A 13232-nucleotide genomic window follows, 5' to 3' on the forward strand; every position below is an offset into this window, starting at 1 on the left:
TTATTTTACAGAATACTTGTCTTCATAGATTCATTGCCATGGTGGGCGGTGCTGTGGATCTGAAGAAATGTGGGGACTCATGTGGGAGCAGAATTTTGCCCCAGGCAGCCAGGAAATGGGAGTGTGCTTTCACTCTGGCCTGGTGGGGTCCTGAATTCCCTTGTGTTTGGTAGCTTCAGTAGCAGATTGGAGAGGCCTCACTCCCAGGCGAGCCTTTAGCAAAGTGCCCCTAAGAGGCTGCTTTGGATTACCTCGGGCTCTGTGTAGAGAACTGAGCCTGGTCTTCTCCTTCCTGGGTGTGCACTCTAATCCCCAGGCTATTAAGTAGAAGGGATAGGTGAGAAGGTTGCTGGCTTCCTTTGACTCTGTTCTAAAAGGAAGTATCTGCCATCAGTGCACTTCATGGGGCGCCTAATCTTGTTGAGTGTTCTGAAACACCCTTCAGACGGAGCCCCTTAGGGGACATGAGGTTCTGGAGCCTGCTCAGGCTGCAGTGCTGAGCTGTTCAGCCCTGCTGAGACTCAGGCAGCTCTGGGCATGCACAGAGGTGAGACATCACCTATCCGGAATGTCTGGAAATCAGAAAATGTAAGGTGCCTCTGTGTGTGAAATTTCAGGATCACGGGTTTTGTCACTTGTGGGTTTAGCTTGAAAATATGGCTCAATATTTTAATTTTGAATAAACCTTGACCTAATAAAGTCAATCTTCATCTCTGTGAGAAGCAGAGATTTATATTTTTCTTTTATAACTTGAAGCAAAGGTTGAACAAATTTTCATGGGCAGCCCCATTGTTGGATTAGTGCCCTCATTCAATCAGAGTGTGCAAAACACAAACCCTAGGCAGAGCTAGACTACAAAGCAGAGGAGATTTTCACAATGCTAAATGGAGTGAAAGCACCAGGGGAAGAATATCTGAAATCCTCTTATATGATTATTAAAACAAAAACACACACACACATGAAACCAGCAAATTCTTTGACTGGGGTGCCACAGGGAGCTGGTAAGAGGACAGCCTGTTCTAGTTGGATGCTTTGTTTGGTATCAGATGGAAGCTGTAACAAAGCAAATATCCCGGGACTCCTGGTAGGTCTCTGTGGAGGAGCTGACCATGAGTACATTGACCCCTTTCTCCCTCCATGGCTGATCCCAGCTACCTGGCAGCTCTTGTCACTACCCCTCTCTAGTAACACGTTATCTCTTTTCTCCCTTCAGGTTATTAGGAAACCTCATGCTCATCTCTTCCTAACTCTCATGAGATTAATTTCTCGGTCTTTCCACCCAAATATATTTGTCATCTACAATTGCAGCCATGTCTGTGCTGTGGATTCCACAGGATTAGCATTCCTTCTTGAGCATCTTGCTTGCTTGCACTGGCCTTCTTTGCATACACACTTTTAGCACTACCAAGAGACAACAGTAGGGGCATTTTCACCAGAGTCTAGCTAGCATTATTACAGACTTTTAGAAGCAGTTTTAAGAGACTTTAGGATTACAACCTTATTTTCTGGCTTCTTTAGCAGGTGTTCAAAGGCACCTGATTTTCAGCAAAAATGGTAACATTAGTAACAGGAGCTTGCACAGTGGGAGACTGGATTGCTGAAGTTGTATGAAGCTGTCTGAGAGCACGTGGTGGGATGGGACTGCATAGTTTACATTTCAGGCTGTTCCCATTAATGTTACTCTCCTTTCCACTGTGCTGTATGGAACCTTACAGGTGAGGAATTACTTTCATTTTGTGTAAATTGCATCTAGTTTATGGGGCTGAGGCCAGTGATTATACACAGAAGATGATATATAATATACTGAAATAAACATGCACAAAATTGCACAAGAATATGAAATCCTAGGTGAAAGGACCTAAAGTGAAAATAGAGAGAATGAAGCTGAATGGCAGAATGAATACCATTAGATTTGCCAAGCCAGGTTCATATGCATTCTCTTTGCCAAGAGGAAATTGATAGGTAGAGGAGAGAATTTAGCCTCCAGGCTTTAATCCCAAACTTATTAGGCAAATCATAAAGATTTGATAAGAAACATCTATCAGGTACTGCAATAATGAATCACCTTGATCTGCCACATACCTGCTGGTGGCTTGGAGCATGGTGGCAGTCTCTGAGTGTCTTTACTCCTCTGGATGTTTCCATGAGCAGAGGGAAGCAGTGGTGGCTTCCTAGCAGGTGGAGTAGGTGGCAATTAATTAGGCTTGGCCTCTTGGATCTGCTGCCAGCATGCAAAAACCCCAGGCAATGAGTATGTTAGGTCTTACTGTGGATGAAGACTTCATGGTGGTACCTGAGCCCATCCTGGTTGTGGAACCACTGGTAACACCATTAATGTGAGCCAAAGCTCTCTCCCTGGCTTAGCTCGGGGTAGGATTTCTCCTTTGGCACAGCCTGGCCAGGAGGAGATCCTCATGGCTCTGCTGCCGTAACTGGCTCCTACAAGGAGAGGCTGCCACCTGAGCCCTGAGAAACTTGGTAGAAGAGCTATAGGACTGTAGAGAGTCTCTTTGAGCATCTTAGGGTTTCGAGGGACATGCTTTGATTTAAAAATATTTGAAGGATGAATACAAACAAGGGGGGGGGGCACATAAACAACATATAAACAATATGGGGGCATGAAAAAGCTACAATAAGTGATGGTTGGGTGAACCTAAGGAAATTTCAAGCTGAACATGAGGAAAACCTTCCTTACCTTGATTTCTAACTATGCAACAGCATTTTTGATACTTAAAACTAGAATGTAACAAACAGTAAGAATGCAACTCAAGAGAAGCATTTGGCAGAGTTCAGTGAGCTAGACCTCTACCATTTCTAATATATTTTGACTGAGATGCTGCAGGAGAACATCCACAGAGCTCTGTGAAGCTGTATTCTTTGTCCTTTGCAGATATTAAATGCAAGATCAAAAAGAAATTAGATTCATTGTCTTAAATAAAATTACCCTTGTTTGTGCCTTTCTAAATGGGCTGCAGAACAGTTGCAGGTTTTTTTAGAGAACTCAATTATTTTCTAAATCTCTACTGAAAGCAAAAGCCTCTCCTTTAATTATTTAAGTTTTGTTTTATTGAGTAGACAGTTTATAATCATAAACAGTTCTGCATTTAATAACAAACTTTGAAACTCAATATGTAGGAATTGTTAAAATTTGTGTTTGTTGAATTAATATATCCTTTTATCTAGAAAAAGTTTCCATTATTTTAGCAGCATGCATAATCCTTTTTTGATGTTAATAGATGTCTAACTTTAGAAGTCTAGAATGTAAAGGTTTGCACCTGAGTTACTCATCTTTTGTTCTTGTATAGTCAATAGGAAAAAGTACGTACTTTGTGGTTTCCTCTGAGCTATTCTGGCTCCTTTCAGAGAAGAAATGCTCCAGAGATGCTACTGAGTGGGTGTCTACCACTGTGAGAGGAATGTTGAATGATTAGGTGACACATAAACACCTACATTTATGTAGATGAGTGCTGTACCAGCAGCTTGGCCATGAGGGATGCTATGAGGGCAAAAACAAGGCTGGACTCAAAACTTGGAAAAGGCCTTGCAATTTCTCTGACATTTGGGAATGTTCAGGGTTGGAACAAGACCCAGGAGCAGCTGTGGGAAATCAATTATCAGGTTTCTGTAAGAAGAGGGGTGTTATTGTTATTGGCTTTGGTTGTGTGGATTGGACAGGTAGAAGAGGACATGAGATGACTGACATAGCCTGCTCCTCCCGGGGCTCAAGGCAGTAATCCTTCATGAAGCTCAGGCTGCTGCTGCTGCCTCGATTACTGTGAGATAAAGCTCTGTTCTTTGAGCTAATGGAATAATGCAATTAGGACAAGGCACTGCTCATAAACTCTTATCCTTTAAAGGGCTGGTTGATAATGAAAAAGAGACACCTGCCATGCCAGGTGTAGAACTTGCCTCACCAAGCCTTGCTCTGCTGGAGAGACACTATGTTGTACCTGCCCATGGCTCTGGAGTGGGAAGGACAGATCTGTAGACAGGAATTAGGGAAGAGGTGGGAGCAGAGGACAACTTCGTAAAGGTCACAGCTGTGAATGGTGTGGAAATGATGAGCAGGGATTAAGTTCACTGCCTCTTTAAAAAAAAAAACGACGGGACACCAAATGAAGCTAGCAGGAGCCAGGCTAAAAGCACTAAATAGTAAAGTGGATTTTCATAGGATGGGTAATTGAGTGGTTAGACACTTTGCCTAAAAGGTGTTGTGACTTCTGAATGTTCTTGTGGCTCAGGAGGAGACCAGACAAGTTCATGGAACTCTGTGAAGGGCTACTAATATAAAAGAAGCCACATCTAGCCAAGAAATCCCTGAAAAGGGCTGGAGACAGGGAGAATACTGGCAGAAGTACAACATGTTCTTACACTCTGATCTGGGCTAGTGCTTAAGGAATGAAGATACTGGGTTAGAGGCACCTTAGTGCTGACTTGTGCAACCACTCTCAAGTGTTCTCTCCCCTCCAGAAAATTATTTAATCTTCTTTAAGTTGGTAGTTTTTTTTTCCAGAGCAACTTTGCATGTTCTTCATAGCATAGAACCATGTTTTCTTTTCCTGTCATGTTATAATAGTGATTTGTTTTGCTGGCTTTACTTATATTTATTTTTAAAATGAGATATTCATCTCAGGGGAAAAAAACTCATTTAAAAAGCCCTTATTCATGCCAAAGCACTTCTGGGAGATCTGTTTTTGTACTTTAGAAGATGCAAAAGTAAATTTAACTTGCTGAGGTCAGACTTTCATCTTGTTTTCCAAAATAAGCTACAAAGAGCTGTTTACATTATTGTTACAAAGCAATGTGTGCATCAACAGCCTTCAGCTTTCTGCCCTGCCTACTGGGACTCCTGTTGCTGTCTCCATGAGGAAAACAGGGTGGTAGAGTGTAGAGGTGGACATAGATTCATGGAAAGTGAGGGCTGATAGCATGGCTACAGCACTCCCAGGATGGAGGAAAAATCTGTCAAATCTGTATCATTGGTCTGTTTTCACAATGGGAAGAGCTGAGTTGGAAGATCTGTTTTTAATATTTCTAATATGGTGTGTAATTGTTGTTATGCAACTGCAATTGTAAAATCCCAGGCAATTGTCTCAAAACGAATCTGTTTCTGAATGTCCAGATTTGAACCCTTGTAACAGAGATGTTGGGTACTCACACAAAGCACTGCAGTCTGTGGGATGTCTGTTTTGGATGGGCAAATCCTCTACGAGGTGCAAAATTTACTGGCAAGTGAGATGCTTGAACTTCTGGTTGGGAATCTAAAAATCAGCATATTCTCAGCAGTTTTGGTCTTTAGCAGAGTCATCCTCTGCTTCACAGACTCACTGAGAAATGGGTAATGATATCTGCTCAGCTCAGGATTATTGAGAAGAAAAGCCAATATTCACAAAGTTTTTATAAATAAATGTCTAATACTGCACCTGGTGCAAAGACACCTAGGGCACTCTAAGGAGGGCTTGGGACTGTGCAGTGAATGTCTGTTTAGTGAGGTAATAAGCATTTGGTGCCTCAGGAATCCTGTGACAAGATCACCGTGTAGTTGTGCAATCTCAGTTCTGCTTGCATTTGTCTTTTTTTTGTGACAGAACAGTTACATTTTATTCTCTCTGCCACCTTTCAGGAATGAAGGTTGTACAGGCATTTGAAAATGGCACCTTGAGAAAAGCACTATCCTTCTCGTGGGCATGGATACACAGAGGGCTTTTCTCAGTGAAGCCTTTAGGGATTTTAAATACCTCTTTTATGGGAGTGATGGTGCTCATAATGTTGCAATGGAAAGATATTGATTTTAGCAGTAAGGAGAGCTGTGTAAATGCATAAGTAGTGTCAGTACACCCAAGTCAGAAAGAAATAAACCACAAGAAGCCAAACCAAACCTATGCTTGTCATGAGTTAAAAACTATCCTCAAGAGTGCAATGAGCTTTTGTCCTTGGTGGCAGCAGGTAATAACACATCAGTGGTGACCGATACCTGGAGAAATTACTCCCTGTGTGAGGAAGGTTTCAGCAGAGCGTGTGCACTGAGCTGTTGTCACAAGTTGCTGGCACTCCTCAGTGCTCACTCCCACAGGCAGTGTTATATTACTCAGTCTGGAAATCAGGCAAGGAAAAGTAAAGACCAACCTGCTGTCCTGGAAAGCAAATGTTTATTTTTCCTTTTCCTGGTGGAGAACAATTTCTGTCTGATCAGAAGTAGATGCCAAAACTAGCAGCAAATGTGTAGGATGAGCTGATTAATTCTCAGAGTAAAATGCCTTTGGTGTGACAGCAGAAAGCCAGGATGAAAACTGAGGTTAGTCCCTGCAGTGCTGTGCTGGTGTGTGTTGCAGGAGCCTGCTCCCAGTACTGCTCCTTGTCCAGTATCCTCCCTGAGGAATGCAAACCTCCAGGTGATGAATGGTGAGACATTTATGCAGATTGAACTTCAGACCTCTGTGTGTAAAGCTCCCATTTGTGTTATTTGCTCTTGCACATTATTTAGTTTGTGAGTACTGGGCCAAATAACTATAAATTCCCGAAAATAGCTTTTGAGAAGATCTGGCTTGTCTTCTTGGCTGTCAAAAATAGACGTGATTCATAGTTTTAAAGTCAGCTGAATGGATTGCTGCAAGGATTAGAATTATTCCGAATTTTTGAAGATGAGTGAGAAAATTACCCCTTTTTTTCCAAATTGATTCTCTAGCAACAGCAGTTTGAATCAATATGGTAAAAAGTTTCTATTCATCTTCATAGTTTTTGGACTGATGTTTTTCCTGATTTTGAAGTAGCAATCAGTGAGACTGTTGTAGATGCCATGTATAGTATAAACTCTACTTCATACTCTTTTCCCCACTATGAGGCTCATGGAAAGAGCATGGACTTGCCACCCGGAGATTTAACAGATGCTATCATCAATCACCTCATGAGACCTGTGTGTATCCTGCAGAGCTCTTACTTTCTCACAGATTTTGTTATTTGTCATACAATGATCTCAGACAAGTTGACATAACAAAAACGGATTTAAGGCTAAGAAATGGGATTGCTCGGTCCATTGAGCCATTGCTTTAACTCCTCCTCACCACCCACCTGCTATTTTTTGCCTTATTTTTCTTGTTTTGCTGCACAGCCACAGGCTGAGGTTCATGCTTAGTCCAAATAATTTTTAAAAACCCAAAAAACATGAGTTGGGCATTCCTAAAAAACCTCCCAAACCTACTTAAGCAGGCTCCTAAAATCTCAGCAGGATTATCACTGAGCTATTGGGTTTTACTCTAGGCTGAAGTGATGCAATCTGGTGGAGGGACATGGGGCTTTCTGATCCATATCTTGCTGTCAGGTGTATTTCTATCTGGCGTGCATCCTGCTCACTGACAGGGAAGCACACACTGCTCACCAGCACGTTTGGCACCAGGAGCATCTGAGACTGGCCCATCAGAGGCAATTGGGATTAGCAGAGTCTGATATTCCATTCTTTGAGAAAGGTGATGAATGTTGTCTGACTTTGTGCAAAGGAAAGTCAGCTGTATTCAAAGGCAAACCAAGATGTTCTCTGCATTTGAAAAACGAAAGAACACAAAAACAACCCCTGAAAGCACTACAGTGAGCAAACAAGAAAAACTTACAGCAGATAAGGTGTAGTAGGGCAACCCTCTTGTGGGAGATGAGACCTTTTGGATATAGTCACACAAACAAACAAATAAACCTTAAAACCTGTCTGCAGTTAGCCAGAACAGGTTCAGTGATTACTCAAAAATATTTAGCTTTTGAATTCTCTCTCCTGGTGTCATTCTACTTACGCAACGCTGAAGTCTCAGAAGTCATGAAAAGATCTTATATCAAATACAACTGGAAAGCAGAGGGTGCTGTAATTCACCTGCTGCCCCTGCAGTCATGCTCCACGAGATAGTCTGGAATTCCTCAGCAGAGACCCTGAAACTGCTGTTCAGCTCATTTGATGATCTTGATATGCTGCAAAGAATTATTCAAAATATTCAAATGTAAAGATTCGTGATTAGTTTGAAGGTAAGCATGTTGTCAGCCAGATCATTTATTTTCATGTAATTTGTATAATTCCATCTCTAAACCGTAATTTTTTCTGGGTCTGCCACATGCTGTATGTGGGTAACTAAGAGCTGTGGTGCACCAGTTGCTGTGTGCAGGGTATAAGTCAAGGGAAGCTCGTTTTTGGAACTGGACTTCTCTGGGGGAGAGTCTTGAAGCTATGCTTAGTAGCTGAACTCTTCTGTTTAAATCCAAGGGCCACACAGTGTTGGGTAGTTGGTGCTGCCTGGCAGAAAGAGACAAAATGCCAGTAAGGTGTTGTTGCAGATGGCAGCTGGCTCTGGGCTTGAGTTCATCACAACCTGCTCTGATTGATGAATGCTAGCACAGTTAATGATTTGGGTGTACGCTGGTACACTGGTGCACTCACACTTCAGAACGAGTAGTAAACAAATATCCAGTGCACACTTCCTTTGCTCCAGATTATCTACAATTACAGGAATACATTCAACTGATCTATAAAAGGTTCATATTATCTACAACTATAGGAATACCTTCAACTGATACATAAAAGGTTCATATTTTTAAAATCCACCCACTTCTGTGTGGTGCTGCAACCCATGGATGAATAGTAGGAATCTTGTCCGTTGTGGTTTCATGACCCAGTCCTCCTCTGATTTCCAGCTGAGGTACTGAAATGACAGACAATGTAAAAGCAGTCAGAAAAAACAGTTCCTGACTGTCTCATGATCATCTTTCTTTTCCCTATGCTAATCACTACTTCACTAATCATCTTTTTGTCAGTTACCCCAAGTTTTCCCTCTGGCTTCTTTTCGTAATCTCTTACTGAAATTTGAGAGTCAAAACTAACCTGTTGCTGTTGGCATCTCTGCTGTCAACTTTGTTTCAGGAGTCTAAAACTAGGTGTGATCTTTGTCTTTTTGCCCCTCTTGAAGATATACATGAACTATGTATCAATTAGTTTGGTGGATATGTACAAATTTCCTTCTTTTCTTTGTGCCTGAACTACCAAATCTTTATCTGAGCACCCTGTCTTAAATGCTGTAACCTTCCTCCCCTCAGGATGGAGTTATGTCTGACTGCTAAGCTAGTCTTACATCATTTCAGCACCAAAATGGGGAGGCTTTTGTCCTGCCTGCTCCCACCCTGATTCCTTCCCCTTCCTTGATCCATTCTGCCACCTGCCAGACCCTGGGTTCAGCCTGACAGAAAGCTCTCTACTGCTTGTTGCTGTACTAGTCTTCTGCCTGTTTAGTGAGTTGAATATTCTAATCATGGGGTCCAAAAAGCACCAGAGCCAAGGGAAAGCAAGGAGCAGCAGCAAGGAATGAGAATGGGGCAAACTGGAAGAATGTTTTCAGACTGAGGATTATGAGCCCAGCTAGAGCTCTGCTGTTGAACTTTACCTTCAACCTTCACTGACTGATGGAGCCCTTCCACAGTCCTCATGGTGTGTAGTTTCTAAGTTTGTCTCCTTTCTTGTTACTTTGGGCACATTCCTTCGTAATGTTTCTTTCTCATTTCAGCATACAAAGTTTAACTTCTTGTTTTCACCTCAAATACCTTCAAAGTTCTGCTCCTCTCTGTTATCTTCTCCTATCATAACCCATAACCTTCATTTTACCAATGATAACTTTCATTTTCCACCCACTTGCCTTTTTTTTTAGATATGGAGGTGTATGTGTCTATACATGCACACGTTTGTTTCATATTTTCCTATATACACAAAGATCCCTTCCCCAGTTCATCAGCAAGATAAAAAATCTTTCCCCAAAATATGCATCTTTGTATGAAAATAATTAATAATAATAATGTAGGACAAATGAAAGAAGCTACTGTTTATGGTTTAGGTGGGTAAGGAGAGTAATGCTTATTTAGTTTAAATACTCAGTCACTCTCCTCAGATCTCTTTTATCTCTAAGAGTCAATTTTGTGCAACAGGGATTCTGTATTGCATGCATTTTTTGGGCCCATTACACAGTAGGGACCTGACCCTGATGCTTGTACCCAAGCAGAAATATTTCATAGCATCAAATATAAGTGAAGGAAGTCAAATGAAATGACATCCGTCTTCACTGCTTGAAAGCAGAAAATCATCAAAAGTGTTTTTTGAAGTTCGGCTTTTCTGAAAAATTATTTTGCATTTTATTACCTTTTCTTTTTTGCCTAACCTAGGCAGCAGCAGCCTGTGCTGGCAGCAGTGGAGGCGTTCCCATCAGACAAGTTTTCAAAATAGAACTGCCACAGGAATTCCAGCTGTCACCCTACTCACGATGTGGCCTTTGTTGGCGATGCTCCGGAGAGTACCTTTAGCTTCTCATTTCAGGACAGGTGGTGGTTGTCAAAGAAACCCCTCACTGATGATTGTTTCATTACTTGTTATATAAAATACATTTTTTCAGTGTGTATCACAGATTAAAGCATGGGTGGTTGATAATAATTTTGAAAATGATTTTGTCAAGAATTTTGAAAAGAAGCAGTACAGGTACAAAAGAGAAGATGGGCAGCATTCAGGTAAATTCAGATTTGATCTGGCCTTCATGAGGGGCACAGCAGCAGAAATATGGGCAGAAGTTGAAGTATGGAAGATTCCATTCATAGTGCTCATCTCTCAGGCTGTCAGTGCTTCTGAGCAGGGACTGGGTTGATAGGCTGGCTAAATCCCATGGCTGTCTTTTGTATATCCCAGTGTACTCTAGTACGCACTATCTAGCAGCGAGGGTCTTTTGTATGACTTCCACTAGGTAATTGAGTGTGGGGGGGGTCAAATATTTCAGAATATCCATCAGCTTCTTTCCCTAAACAAGGTAGGAATAGAGAGCCAGCTGCCCAGCTGGGACTTTCTGTTCCCTTCTCTCTGACACCCCACTGATGGAGCCCACTATTTATTTTCTGGTGCCTGTGCAATGTACTTTTTTTATTTGTCACTATTTTATACTGCTTGTGTTATAACTCTGATAGTCAGGCTTGTAAAAGAAGAAAGGTTTGTAAGGGCAAGAAATATCTGTGATTAGATCAGTTGATATAAAATGTGGTCAAGCTTTCCAGTTTGTGTGCATTTCAGCAAGTCTGATGCAGATAACACTGGAAATCATTATTCCCAGGCTGCTGATATATCTGTCGGAGCAGCAAAACAGATCTAGGAGTCCTTCACCCTTCCAGAGCTACTCATTCCTCACCCCATCCCTGCATTGACTGTTCCCTCAGAATGGGACTATACTGTAATGCTAGTGAAGTTCTGCAAGTCATTTTGAAGTAACCAAACAAAAGAAAAAGTAATCTGTAATTATGTTAATGAATTAGTCCATTCGTGGGAGAAGTGATGTTACCAGAGAGTTTCAATACCAGGAGAGTTGACAGATTGAAATGAAGAGAAAGAATTTGCAGAACAGGAACAAGGGAGCAGGAGATGAGATGCTGAGAGAATTGCAATGAACATAAATTTGATGTCTCTATTTATTCTGTACTATTTAATAATAAATCGTATTATAGTCAAACGTAAAAGCTTTGTAAGTCTCCCTTCAGAGCTGGGACTCAGATGTGAGAAGGAATTGCTGTTTTGCAATAGTAAGTGATGACTCTGCTTTTTTATTTATAATTTTTGTGAGTTTGTTCTAGTATGTAGAGGTTGACAGGTTTCACCCAGGTAAGCTCTCCAGGGACCTCTGGCACGCTGCACACTGTGCATCACATGCTGGCTGTGAAGTCTGATGGCTGAGGAATTAGGAGTATTTCTTGTAGACCTTCTGGGGGCAGGCTAGTAGCTTTTTAATTTCTGATTCTGGCACGATGTGGTTGTATTCAGTCCTCTGCTCCTTTCCTTTCCTTTTTTTTTTAAGTCTGAAAGATTGAGTGTTTTCTTGAAAGCTCTGAGATTGGATTCTGGAGAAAGATCTGTCAAGGATGTCTTTCTTCCCTAATAGGCTGTATTTCTCTTCCATGTGACTGCCCATTTGAGGCAATATGTGACAAACAGAAGTGTCTTGTTAATATGAGTTTTCTTATTGTATGTGCTGTTTGCTAGAGAATGAGCCTAATTACTTCTTATATTTCTCATGCTCTGACATGAAGGTAGCATTTATGCCTTTCAGCTTTAGTGGCATCTAAACCAAAGTATTGTAAGAAGATGTAGAAGCTGAAGTTTATCATCATTTTTTTTCTTCAAAATTCTTTGCTTCCTCTATTTCTGCCCACTCAGAGTGAGTAGTTATCTAAAACTCTCTGTCTAAAATTGAGACCTTCACAGCTGTGCAAACTGCAGCAACCAAACATTTCAGGTGTCCAGAAAGGAAATCTCCTTCAAGAGCAGGGGCTTTTTTCAGAGTTAAAAAAAAGTCATATTTAAAATTCTTTTGACCCTGCATCATAGCATGAGCAGCTGTCACCACATCTGACTGGGAGCCTGAAGGATTAGAAGGAAAAAATTTGTTCACTACAGAAAGGAAAGTTCTTGTAGTGGTTCTAAGCCATTGTGCCTAGTGGTGGGATTGTGCCTAATTCCTCTTCACCCCCCTGAGCTTTATGTCATCCCCGGCTCTCACCTTGTCTATAAAATTTTCTGCCTTCATGGTTTCCTTGTTTTTATGAAGATAATTTTGTTTTTCTAAAATGTTGTCTCCCAGCACTTATCTACAGAGCTCCAACCCAGTCTGCATTAAGAACTCCATTAAAAATTTCAGCCCAGCCCTGGCTGCCCATCCCTGTCCCCCACAGCCACATCTCTGTGCTGGGACAGCTTTGGGACAAGGACCCCCCTCATCTCAACCTGAGCAAAACCAGGACAAATAGAAACAATTTGAAATAATAATCATAGTGCACAGAAGATCACTGTATTAAAGGTGGCATGTGTATCCTTTCAAAGGGGTTTTTAAACTTCATTAAGTAGAATCTATTAATATGGGATGCCTATTGCAAGTAAAAGTGTGTCTTGCAGCACAAAAGAAAGCCCTAGCAGCTCAAGCAAGTGGTTAAAGCACAGTAGAGCAGTAAGAAACACATGTATTGTTATGAAAAAAATATTAAAGCAAACTACCTAACTGGATTCAATCCTTATGCCTTCTTAAAGCATGTAGCAAAAATAGCTATGATTCTCTCTCTAGTTTTCAACTTTCAGAAAATAGCAAGTTAGGAGGGAATATTAAGTACATACAAGATGAGGAATTACAGTCTTGAGAGGTAGAAAGTCTGATTCCACAGTGTTGTGTGTGATGCTGTTTTCTTAGTTTGCT

At 41.3% G+C, this 13232-nt stretch overlaps 1 long non-coding RNA gene across 2 annotated transcripts in view; it reads left to right on the forward strand.

The window, feature by feature from the left end:
* The window catches only part of LOC138106242 (uncharacterized), a 35573-nt gene that overhangs the window by 1128 nt on the left and 21213 nt on the right, over positions 1–13232 (forward strand). The gene's annotated exons all lie outside the window — the stretch shown is intronic.

Source organism: Aphelocoma coerulescens, chromosome 2 (genome assembly GCF_041296385.1).
Source record: "Aphelocoma coerulescens isolate FSJ_1873_10779 chromosome 2, UR_Acoe_1.0, whole genome shotgun sequence".
NCBI classification, from domain to species: domain Eukaryota; kingdom Metazoa; phylum Chordata; class Aves; order Passeriformes; family Corvidae; genus Aphelocoma; species Aphelocoma coerulescens.